This window comes from Vulpes lagopus, chromosome 6 (genome assembly GCF_018345385.1).
Source record: "Vulpes lagopus strain Blue_001 chromosome 6, ASM1834538v1, whole genome shotgun sequence".
NCBI lineage: Eukaryota > Metazoa > Chordata > Mammalia > Carnivora > Canidae > Vulpes > Vulpes lagopus.
Window position 1 is genome coordinate 53,889,860 of NC_054829.1, and position 12,906 is coordinate 53,902,765.

Genomic DNA, 12,906 nt, shown 5'->3' on the forward strand with positions numbered 1-12,906 from the left:
CCACAACTATTAGTAAAGCTATATCCTTAAGGTTTGCTTTGATGGTAAAAAGTATAATTGTTAAGGGAATAGTACTCAAAATCATTTGTACGTACTTCTAAATAAAAATGAATGTGTCTACCTATACTCATGCCTTCTAAAACAAGTGGCAGGAGTCATAGGACTCATGAAGCTGTACCCAGAGTTTAGAGTTTGGTTTTGATAAAGCTATCCTAATTTCGGGATTCCTCTCCTATGCCACAGACCAATGCATGTGCAGACATCCATCTGAACCCATCAGCATTGACCTATGGGAATTGGAGGAAGGGGAAACTACTGCAGATGGATGATCATTCTACACTCTGTGCCATGAGTAACAAAGTCTCTAGTCTCTGACCCAGGAATCTTTTATCTTTTGCTGATATACTTGAACCTGAGGCAGGCTAATTTGTCAGCTTGCAAGTAAGGTAAAATATCAGCCTCTTGACATGCATTAAAAGGCTAAGTGAATTGGTTCAAAAGAGTTACCAGATACATCACTCCATACCCACTGATCTGAGTCTCCGGGAGTAAAGCCTGGAGATTTGAATTATTGTCAACCTCCCCAAGTAATTCCTCTAACATACTCTTTCAGAACTACAATTTTAGTGCATTATTCATTCTGTCAACTATTCAAAGAAGTCAAATATCTTTTTATATCTCAAGTGTAGAAAATCAGTGGATGCTGACTGCAAAGAGGTTGGCATATTACAGACAACAGCATGCAAGTGATGACTTCTCTGTTCCAGAATTTAAAAATTAAGTTAGATTTCTCTCAACTAAGGATTTTCCCTTAGCCTCTTGTCTGCAGGACCCTTCTTCTGGTTTATATAGGTAGAGTTCCTAGATGAATGTTGAAAATGCTCACTTGACAGTTCTTAGCTATGACAAGCTGATTGCTCTCATTTACTTTGATTCAATGGCCAGATGATATCAATTTGATAGACTCAATTTTTTTCTGATTTAATTCACTGTTCTTTTTGCCTTCTTTCTCTCTCCATTATTTCCTTTCACATACTCCCGTTTTTTCTGAGGTTCAATCACCATTATCTTCTTTTATTTCCTCTTAAAGACTTTCTGCTTTGTCACAATTCAGTACTTCACACATCTGTTTTTATGGATTATGCATATTTTGCTCGTTTACAGAAAATGGGCAACATACCTATATTCAAGTCAATATAACCTGTTCATCAAATGCAGGAGTAAGAATTCCCCTTATCTATCAAACTTATCTGGAGAAGGTACAATTGATGTTGTAGAATCATGTGCAAAGTTATTTTTTCCAAGGAAGACCTAGGAGGTGAATACTGGCTATTGCCTTAATAGAAAACCAATCCACTCAGTGCCTTAGATATTCAAATTGCTTAATTCCAGCAACCTGGGCTGTTACCCCCAACCCTGTTCACCTATAGTTCTTTTTGGCTTCAATGACTTCAAAATTAATAGACTGTTAATAAATACACTCACTATCCGCAGTGGATAAAAAGGGATAATTTAAACATGTTATTTTGGAGAACACATTTTATCTAATACAGTGTGGTAAAGCAGCACTAATGCCATGTCTCAGTGGTTCTTGCCAGTTAAGTTGATAATGAGGGTCACAGTGGTCAATTTTGATATACAAGGAATTTTAAAACCATGGAAGGCATTATCTGCTATGAGCGATCTTCACAAAAACAGTATCTATAAATCAAAGTGGGGAAAAAATCCTGGAATAAATATAAAATATGTTTAAGACGACTGTTTCTGTATAGGCTCAATTACGTATTTCTTTTTTTACCACCTACCAAGTTCTGAGTTGAAGGCCTGATTTTTTTTTTCAAGTTAATGCCTCATGTTGAATTAGAGTGTATCTGTAAGAGAGAAAAGTAACCACATTTTTGTTATCCTTATCTTCCAAAGATTAGTATACCTTTTTTAATCATTCATGAACCATTCAGTATTTATTCTTTTGACAGAGGAAACAGTATCATTTGAATTTAAAATCAACTTGTTGGAAATAAATGATCTTTGGTCATCTTTGCATTATCTAGAAAGGTGAAAGGATAAAGAACAGTTATCAATTTGGGATCTCATCATATTTATAGTATTTTTAGTTTGGTATAGTCTTTTTTTAAAAAAAGATTTTATTTCTTTATCCATGAGAGACACCCAGAAAGAGAGGCAGAGACATAGGCAGAGGGAGAAGTAGGCTACATGCAGAAAACCCCGATGTGGGACTGGATCATAGGACGGGATCCCAGGACTCTGGGATCACGCCTGAGCCAAAGGCAGATGCTCAACCACTTAGCTACCCAGGCGTCCCAATTTGGTATAGTCTGCAAACAATGCCACAGACCATGTGATATTTGTAATTCAGCCTGGAGTTCTTATGATAGATTAATTACATATTCTCAACTAGGAAAGAGAAGAAATGGAGTCAGTTTTACCCTTAAGATTTTAGTAAGTTGTGTTTTGTTATTATTGCTGTGTAGTTGATGTAATTTTCTTTTATACAGAAGTGGCACCAAAAATACGAATTTATTTCCTTCATCACTATGTCGGAAATATTTTCCGTTTACTTTAGATGATTTTAACATAGGTCTATCATGTTTTCTAAAAAAGCAATGGTTAAAATATGCTCCAATTTTGGTTCAATAGCTCTCTTTCATGATTTAATTAACCCAAAAAATCTCATTATGCTTTTGTAAATAAGATCCTGTAAAAACTAGAATGCATTTGAACTGATACCCAGATATTAAAACATTGTTAAATCTTAGGTTTTAATCTATTGGCATTTAGATGATGAGTCAACTGATTTTCACATTTAATAACTCAATTGTGTTAAGAAAAATCAATTTAGGTAATGTGAGAAAATTATTTTTAAGAGGCATTCATTAAAAATACATATCCTATATTAATATACATTTATTCAGTCTGACTTAATTTTATGAAGTCTGCTAATATTTGTGGAATATACTAAATTGAGTTAAGAATCTGTGTTGTGGGCAGCCCCGGTGGCCCAGCAGTTCAGCACCGCCTTCAGCCCAGGGTGTGATCCTAGGGACCCCAATGGAGTCCCACCTCAGGCTTCCTGCATGGAGCCTGCTTCTCCCTCTACCTGTGTCTCTGCCTCTCCTCTCTCTCTGTGTCTCTCATGAATAAATAAATAAAAATCTTAAAAAAAAAAGAATCTGTGTTGTGATGTCAGAGGTTGTTTGCAACAGTCACTCTACTTAATAGTTGGGAAGCCTCACACATGTCACTTCAGTCGAGTTTCAATTCTCTTATCTGTAGAGATTGTGTAAAGGGAAAGTGTTTACCTCCAAAGGTTGTTTTAAGAATGGTGCCTGTGATCAGTGGAGGAGGCAAGGGGGTTGACCATAGTGCCTACCATTTGATTATTAACTATTATCAAGAGTTATTTTTAACCTCTTTTTAAGAGGTTGGAGTTTTGTGTTCAGGGACAGGTTTTGTTTTGTTTTGTTTTGTTTTGTTTAAGATTTTATTTATTTATTTATTCATGAGAGACACAGGGACAGAGGCAGAGACACAGGCAGAGGGAGAAGCAGGCTCCCTGTGGGGAACCCAACGCCTACTGCCTACTGGATCCTAAGGACGCGGGATCACGCCCTGAGCTGAAGACAGACGCTCAACCGCTGAGCCACCCAGGCGTCCCAGGTACAGGTTTTAAATGTGTTTTAACCATGGAACTATGAGGTTTAATATACTGCATTTTTGGTTTAATAAATGGGATTGAAGATTCTTAATATTTCATTTAAATTGAAATCACAAATAGAACTTAAATTTGCAAGATTACGATTTGGTAGCTTGTGAAGATTTTTTCTTTTTTTTTTTTTTTTTTTTTAATTTTTAATTTTTTATTTATTTATGATAGTCACAGAGAGAGAGAGAGAGGCAGAGACACAGGCGGAGGGAGAAGCAGGCTCCATGCACCGGGAGCCTGATGTGGGATTCGATCCCGGGTCTCCAGGATCGCGCCCTGGGCCAAAGGCAGGCGCCAAACCACTGCGCCACCCAGGGATCCCGTGAAGATTTTTTCTTAACATGACATTTTATTTGACTTTAGTCTGGCCGAGTTTTAAAATTAAAAAAAAAAATCTATAACATGTTGAAAAATCTACACCACCTAAGCTGAATTACTATTCCATTCTTTGCTTCCATTAGGCATTCTGCACATCTTTATCACATGCTTTAGCACAAGTTTTATCCCTTTTTAAGTACTGCTTTTATCACATTGTGGTAATCTAAGGGACAAGATCTTATTTGTATTAGCTCATATTTAACCCTACCTTCTCTATCAATCAGTTTTGTGGTATAAACTATATGGTTTGTAATCATGACATTAGAAATTGAAAATTTACAATTATCATTTTACTGCTTTATTCCTAAGGTCATCATTAATATTATCAGCCAAACAGTTTAAGGCATATGGCAGGTTTGTACTTGTTCTGTCTGGTGACTGAATTGACCCTCTTAGTGTTAATAAAATGACATGATATATGTCTATGCTGAGCATTTAATTGTTAATTGAGGACCTTCCAGAGTTTTCACTTCTTTGTCATAGCAGTCAACAACATTGTATAGCATACTGTTCTGTCTGCTTGAGACACTAAGGGCCTGAAATGAAAAGAGCTCCTGCTGACACTGTGACCATGGAATGTTAGAGAGAAAAATATTTTTGTATTGAGGTGATATTTTTAGATTTTTTCCCTGACTTTTAGACTATCCTATGCTCTGATACAATGCTCTACCTTGTTAGATGGAATAAAAAAAATCAATAGGACTTATTTTTTTTCCTGAAAAATATGATACGGAGGGCAAACATGGGTTTAGGAAAAAAGGCTACATGAAGAGAATCTTCGTACTTAAACCTCTGTTCTACGGTGGCCACGTATTTACTTCATTCAGGGAAGCAAGGAGACCGTAGTCTTTCTTCGGATGGGACTTTGAATAACAGCCCAAGCAGATAAAAATACAAATATGTGTTACCAAATTAGGTATTTTCTAAAATAAGTATATAGAGATACGTTACAAATCAACTATATGAGCCTATTAGAAAGTAATCTATAAAATAAAAATGGATGTGTTAAGATAATGATGCTAAGAGAGATTTATCAATTGTCATGATCTTGGGTGTTTTCCTTTCTTAAATCATTAAAATAAAAACAAATTTCAGAGTCCTCTTATCTGATCCCCTAATGTTTATAAAGGATCTTTCAGATCTTAGAAACCTTAGTAGTATACATTCAATCCTTAGAAAGACTGACCCTAAGATGGACAAGACCTTATTCTTTAACATTGAGTTTTAGATACAATAAAAAGAACTTATTAGAATGCATATAAATCCATATTTGTTCTAAGGAAATGAATTAACATCCATGTATCTCACATTCAACAGGAAGAAATTAGCAGAAATACCTGCCAGACAGCATTTTATCTATTTTATACTCATTAGTTTAAGGATATTTTATACCATAATTATGCTTCTTAGGCATTTTCAGTTCAATTATTGCATTTGGGCTTAAGGTATAAAGTTACATAAAAGAGAAGCAGAGTTGGAAATCATGTATGGTAATATTTTCATGTAATGTGGGAAAACCTTTAATTAAAGAGAAATGAATTAAATGTGTTCAAGCAACTATATACTTTTAGCTTATAAATCTACTAAAAAGTGTACAAGCAACATTCCTAGTTTTCTATTATTGTACTCCAAATCTATGGCCTAAAACAATAGCAATCACTTATTTTGTTCATGATTCTGTGGGTTGATTGGGCTCAGGTAGGCATTTGTCCCTCTGGATGGCTCACACAATTGCAATCTGAAGGTGGATGGAGTTGGGGACATCTTGAAAACTTTTCCACTCACATTTCTGGCACCTGACTTGGGGAGATCAATTGGCTAGGAGTACTGCTAGGGATTCCTAGCACTTCTGTCTCTGTTTGGTCTTACTCTCTGGTCTCTCCATGCAGCTTCAGGGTAGCTGAACTTCCTACATGGCAGTGAGGCTCCCAGAACAAGTGTCCTAAGAGAGATCAACAGAAACCTCCTACCTGAACATACCTAACCTGCTCTTGGAAGTCACCCAGCATTGCTTCCACTATATTCTATTTGCTGACACTGTCAAAAAGGCTCAGTTTTTCAAGGGTAAGGGATACTGTTTTTGCCATTTGATGGAAAGGCATCAAAGAATTTGCAGACGTGTTTTTAAACCTTCTGTGATATAAATCAGCATTATAGAATTAGCCTATACAATGACAATGTGAGTTTGTGGAAATCCACAATTCATACTTTAGGAATTGTCTCATCTGAATCATGTCACTAAACAGCATTGTTCAATTTACTGAAGCAGGATTTTCCCAGTGAGATCAAGAAATGGTTGAACTCCTCAGCATGCAGCAATTTCACTGAGCAAGCAACTTTGTATCACCTGATGCTTCTGCTTCCTCAGCAGCTGAGGCATCAATTGTCTTGAATTTCACTTCCATCCAAAGCAATAATGTGTTATTGATGGTGAGACATGCATGCTTGGCATTTAGAAGTCCTGCAAGGTAGCTGTTTTGTTTCTTCCAAACATTAAACTGATTACACGAGATTAAATATAATATTTATTTGTGACCAAATAACACAGGATTTGGCAGACTGTACAATTAGAGTTTTGAAACAAGTGACTAAAAGAATGATATCCTTTGTCTAATGGCAACATGATTTACAAAGTGGATTTTTTATAATTCCACCAACATCTGAGCAAAGCAACTATTGATTTTTTTAAAGTTGGCTGCCATTTAAATGGGGCAATTAGTTAAAGACTAAGAATAAGCAAAATCTTGCAATGCTACTGCTGTTGGTGCCCTGTGACTAATTTGAATCTTTAAGAAGACATGGATTCTAGGTCTCTAGGGAAAAAGCTCAGAGGAAAATTTTTCAGGGCTGATGTGCCTGAAGTTACAGGAGAAAACAAGCTCCCTCCAGATCTGCCTTTTAAGGCTAATAACATTCTAATTATAGAGAGTATGGTTGCCACTACCAGCTGAAAGCATTTTGTGGATTTAAAAAGCAAATTGAAGTGAAGAAACACAGCTAATGTAACTGTAGCATCTGTGGTTTTCATAGGTTTACTTAGCCAAAACCAATATATATGTCAAGGTGACCCAAACTCTGAGGAGGTTATGTTATCTCAGGTATGTTAATATATTATTTCACAAATGACTACAAAACATTTATTCATGTCCTTGATGATATCAAAAACTCCAAATCACTTTAAGGAATTTTAGAAATACTTCACAATGAAGTTCTCCCTCCCATCAAACATATATTTTTAAAGATTTGATGAAGAGTGTGCTCACATGGGAGCAGAGGGAAGGGGAGGGGCAGCGGAAGAAGCGGACTGCCCGCAGGGTAGGGAGCTGGATGTGGGGCTTGATTCCAGGACCCTGGGATCATGACGTGAGCATAAGGCAGATGTTTAACCAACTGGGCCTCTCAGGCACCTCCCAATAAACCTGAATTTTTATAGTATTGCATCCTTTTCTACATTTGTTGCATTTGACAAGTTGAGGAAATTACTTGACTAGCATATTCATTTCTTGAGCTATGAAATGGAATTTTCACAACTAGAATACTTGTTACACTTAAGACTTCTGCATTTTGAACCTTACTGGGCATTTTAGAACTAGCATTTGACCTTCTAACCTTTGTTACCTCCTAATCTGTATGAAAGGGTAGTTACAAAATTCATGATTGGCTTAAATTTTCATCATTTTTAAATGAAAAGAGTAATAAAATAGATTACAAATTATAAATGCTTCTTCCCTCTAAAGGATAAATTACAATATGAAGGTCTAGATTATATGGACCAAGAAGGATTTGGAAGCCAATGAGTAATTTTTCAAAGAACAATGTGCATGTATTGCTTGTGATAATTAAAGGGAAACCTCACTGAAGTGGAGTCAGGAGACAGAGAGGAAGCCACACCCCTCAACATCAGTAAGGAGGAATTGTGAGTTAAAGACTCCACTAGACATGTCAATTACAGACCCTAACAAGATGATCACCAACAGGAAATAATTAATTACGAGGCCCGAAAGGCAAAGATGTACATTGCCATTCCCTCCAAAAAAAAAAAAATGGCTATCCCTGCAAGTCAGCCATGAAAACCATCATCACCCTGAATTCTTAATTTTCTCCATTGGAATTTTATTCAAAACAATCCCTCCCCTACTTCCTCCTCCTTCTGCATAAGGTAACTTTCCTCTACCTCTTGTTGGAGTTGCTGATGGCTTCACCATCGTTTGCAAATCCTGAATTACAATCCTGAATCAAAGCCATTTTTTTACTGGTAAAATAACTTATTTTTAAAGTTCACATGTTTTTACCTTGTAAAATGACTTTTTTGGCTGTGGAAAAGAGGGACTGACAACAGAAATGAGGACATAGCATCTTTCGTAGGGAAGCTGCAAGGCAATATGGAAGAAAAAGTTCTGGTAAAATTCTGACACTTCTGACCTTTCTTCTCTTCAGAGTGTAACGTTTCAAAGATAAATATGATTCTTTATAGATTTTATCTGACACATTTCAAAACTCTCTACCAAGAGTGTAATTTAATCATTTTAATGATTAGAGACTATATACAGGTTGTTGAGGGAAACTGAATTTTAAGAAAATCTTAAAGCCCTAAAAACCTTTCTTTCTATGAAGAGAGAAGAGAAAGAAGACGGTTTCATTATTGAATAAGCCCAGAATGTGAGGTGCATCACAGGCAATCCCCTCAAAAAAGGCTGCAAAGACAGAAAGAAATCTTACCCTTTCCAACAGCGTGCAGATACCACTCATTACATACATGTTTGCAAGATAAATAATGGTTCCTCAAGTTACAGCATTCACAGCACCATTTCTCACACAGTTCATCCCAAATTCACTTGGTAGTTGAGATGACAATCTTTTTTTTTCCCCCCATTTGGTTAAGGCCAGTTAGCGAACAGATTTCTCCTAGCTTTATAACAGGAAGCAGTAGTATAAGTTGAAGTAAGGGGTCTGCCAAAATAAGGCTCCTGCACCCACCCAGAGACTGGGAGATAGAGACACTAGCTTCCTTGATTTGCAAAAAATGGTTTCTAGGTCCTTATAAAATATATATCTGAGTCCTAAAGTCAGAAGCATATTTAGCTTTAAGAAGATTTGTGTACATTTCATAAGACTGGGAAAGAATTTCTAAATTATCGAAAGTAAATGCTCTCTCTGTAGAACATTTACTTAAACGGGGAGAATTAAGTTTCTATAATTTATATTTGCCCTTACTAGGGAAAGTGCATTCTTACAGCTGAGAGAGAAGTGTCCTATTATATAGTATAAATTAATAATCATTTGTGGATAAAAGGACTAGGAATCAGAGTATAAAAATGATTTTTTATGAAGCTAGGCCCTGACCCCCACTCCAATGTGCTTTTCCATTCTCTCTGATTGCCTCTAGGAACAGGAAGAAGTAACACACGGAGTGTTCATCCTTTTTCTTCCTCCTCTATGCACCTTCTTTATACATGAGCTCCCCAATTTCCTATGCTCATATCTAATGTTCGTGATGACAGTAACCCACAGATAGACACATTTAGGCCAGGTCTGTTCTTCCATGGGACATGGCAGTAAAATTTCACATACTAATAACTTTATAGAGGAACTTTGCAATGTGGGGAAGTAATGAAATAGGAAATCATACAAGGCTTTCCAATGTATCTAGACTTATTTTTCCCCAGAAAATAGTTTCACACAAATGATTCAACTTCATCCTACCCAAAGTGGAAAAGTTTGTGCTCTCTTCTATTTTGACTGTCTCCCTGACAATTGTGACTTATCATCCTCAGAGACCAATTCTACTCTTGCTAGCATTCTAGAAATAAATGTGGGTTACCTGTACAACTGTTATAATTCTAAAATGTCCTTACTGCTTGGTAAATAAAAGGCAAAAATAATAAATTTAGAGAATTACTTCTGAGTTTCACAAGCCCTATTTCATTTTGGCTACATATGTTAAAAAAGCTATAATTTTCTTTGGCTTTAAAGGGTTAAGAAAATGTTCCAACTCTCCACCCAGCTACTGGGCTATGTGACCTGACATATAATGCCAACAAAGGCACTAATGTGGAACAAATTTACCTTAATTTCTCAAGTGTGTATCAAGTCATTTAAGCCATCTGCCAAAAGAATGATAGCTCAGACAAGAGCAATATAAATTCACTGATTTTATTTTAAGTGAAAAACTAGTTCAATTGCCAAATAGTCATAAAATCAAGAGCCAAAAGCAGTACTAGATGGCAAACCTAATAGATAAGAGTTGCAGGGATTGTTACAGAGGGCCATGAGCCAAGGAATATAGGCAGTTTCCAGAAACTGGAAAAAGCAAGAGAATGGATTTTCCCCTGGAGCCTCCATAGGGAATGCAGCCCTGCTTATACTTTGATATTAGGCCTGTGAGATCCATCATCTCAGACTTTAAACCTTTAGAACTATATAGTATAATAGATTTATGTTACAAACACTGAATCTGTGGCAATTTGTTAATAGCAGCAATAGAAAACTAATACAGTAATGTAACCAATATTGAGCACATTTAAATTATCAAGCTAGTTGCCACCATAGGCAACTAGCTCTCAATCCCACTCAGAACTCCAGACCAAGACAGAACATATGTGTTAGTATTTTCCCACCCAAGTAAGAGTGATAGGTGCTAGGATATTTATCTACCAACTTCTGGAAATCTTTGGTTGAGGGTTGCTCCTGGAGAAGACGGGAGAGTGTGGTAAATATCGATACCATGTAGACTTACCTGTGGTTTATCAAGGTCAAAAAAAAAGCCTGAGATAAAGCAAGGCAGTGGCTGACTTTTGAAGATGGGCCAGTATATGTGAAAATAATGAGGGCACATGTAGTATTTAGATCTACTCATGCCCATCATAAATTTTACTCTATCCTGTCATTGATTATTCAATGTAGTGGCTAACCACAATTTCTTTTAAGAGAGAGAGAAAGAGGCCTTTGGAGGGTTTGTGCAACAAACTATACCCTCAGTTCTATAGTTGTTACCAAGGTCACAAAATGATATCACCTGTCTCCTCCAGTACCAGTTCTAGATTCTCTTCCCTGGATCAGCTCTTCTGCTACTCTAGATTGCTTTTCTAGCAGGCAAACCCAGGTCAATAAACCTGAAGAATTTGAACTTCTGTTTACCCTCATACTATCTGGCCATGACTGCTACAATTTCCATCTACAATTATAACCAGACATGAGAGTACCCAAAGTATTCCTGGTGAATCCTCTAAGCTCCAGATACAGTCATTCTTGATCCCATTAGGGATCAAATTGGGCTAGTTGTTGGGTCAGCAATCTTATCTCATCATGAAAACCAGAGTTATTTATCCAAGGTAGTATAATAACTCCTTTGTCTGCTAATCTGTGGTCCTAACATGTCCAAAATTGGCCTGGAAAAAAACATAATTAAGATTAGGGAGATTCCTACTGTGCTACATGATAGAAGCAACCGTTCTGCCTTTAGGAACCAGACCTCTGGCTCAGCAGAGCTGAAATATAAAGGGATGGGAAGCACAATCACAACTGAGTGACTAGTGATTTCCAATATCCCCTTGTCCTCTACTGCAAGAGAAGAAAGTTTCTTTATACCTGGGTCATCAAATCCTTCTGATTTTACACCAGAACTTACGTTCTCAATTTCTTGTATCCATTCACTAAGCAGCAAACGAATTGCTTAGTCCTTATATTCACTATTGTCCTCATATCTCTAAATGCTAGACATATTACATAAGCCATAAGATTTTTTTTCCAGATTTTCGAGCTTTACATTTTATTTATTAATATCCACAAGTGAGAGTCATTTTATTTCTGTTCTAACAGAATGCCAGAGCATATCACACAATCATGTTTTTACAGCCTCTGGCCAGCCAGGGAGTGATGTGATCAAGTTCCAGAATTCCATCCTGAGACTCACTTTCCTATGTCCAGTTCCAATGAAAATTATATTAGTTTGGGTTCCCCAGAAGCAGATCCCATGACAAACATCTGGAGGCAAGTTGTTTATTTGGTGAGATGAGGAGGGGAAAAGGAGATACTAAAGAATACATTGACAGACAAATTACCTCTGTGGGCAGGGAGCTCAATCCATTTGAGAAACTCTGAGAGCCTGTAGAGAACACGACGTAAGGGGCACGTAGGTGGCTCAGTGGTTGAGTGTCTGTCTTTGGCTCAGATCGTGATCCCGGGGTCCTGAGATCCAATCCTGCATCAGGCTCCTGCTTTTCCCTCTGCCTATGGCTCTGCCTCTCATTCTCTGTCTCTCATGAATAAATAAATTAAAAAAAAAAAAAAAAAAAAAGGAACACGACCTAATTCAAGTTATCCCACTGAGGGCAACTGCTTGAAAGCTGTTCCAGGTATCATTAATTCTCTTGCACGCTGAGCAGACTAAACTTGGTGAGAAAGCTCAAAAATCTGGAAAAAAAAAATCTTTAAGCAAATGGAACTTTATATCAGAAGTTACAAGTTGGCCAGTGTGCAAAGAAATGATTAAATAACCTACTAGTATAACCACTTCCTTCCCTTGGTGATTTTTCTTCCTCCAACCCATGGATGACATATAGGTAAATAAATAAATAAATAAATAAATAAATAAATAAATAAATAAATAAATAATAGACCATCTTCTCTGCTTATGTACATATATATTTTTGGCTCCATTTTTCTTTAAATTCCAGATTTCACACAAACATGTCCTGAGCCCATCTAGAATTAGAGACCACCATTTCCGCCCATTTCTGCAGTGGATGATTAGGATTGCTATGTCAATATAAAGGTGTTGAATCTAAGCATCCCTGTTGATATGA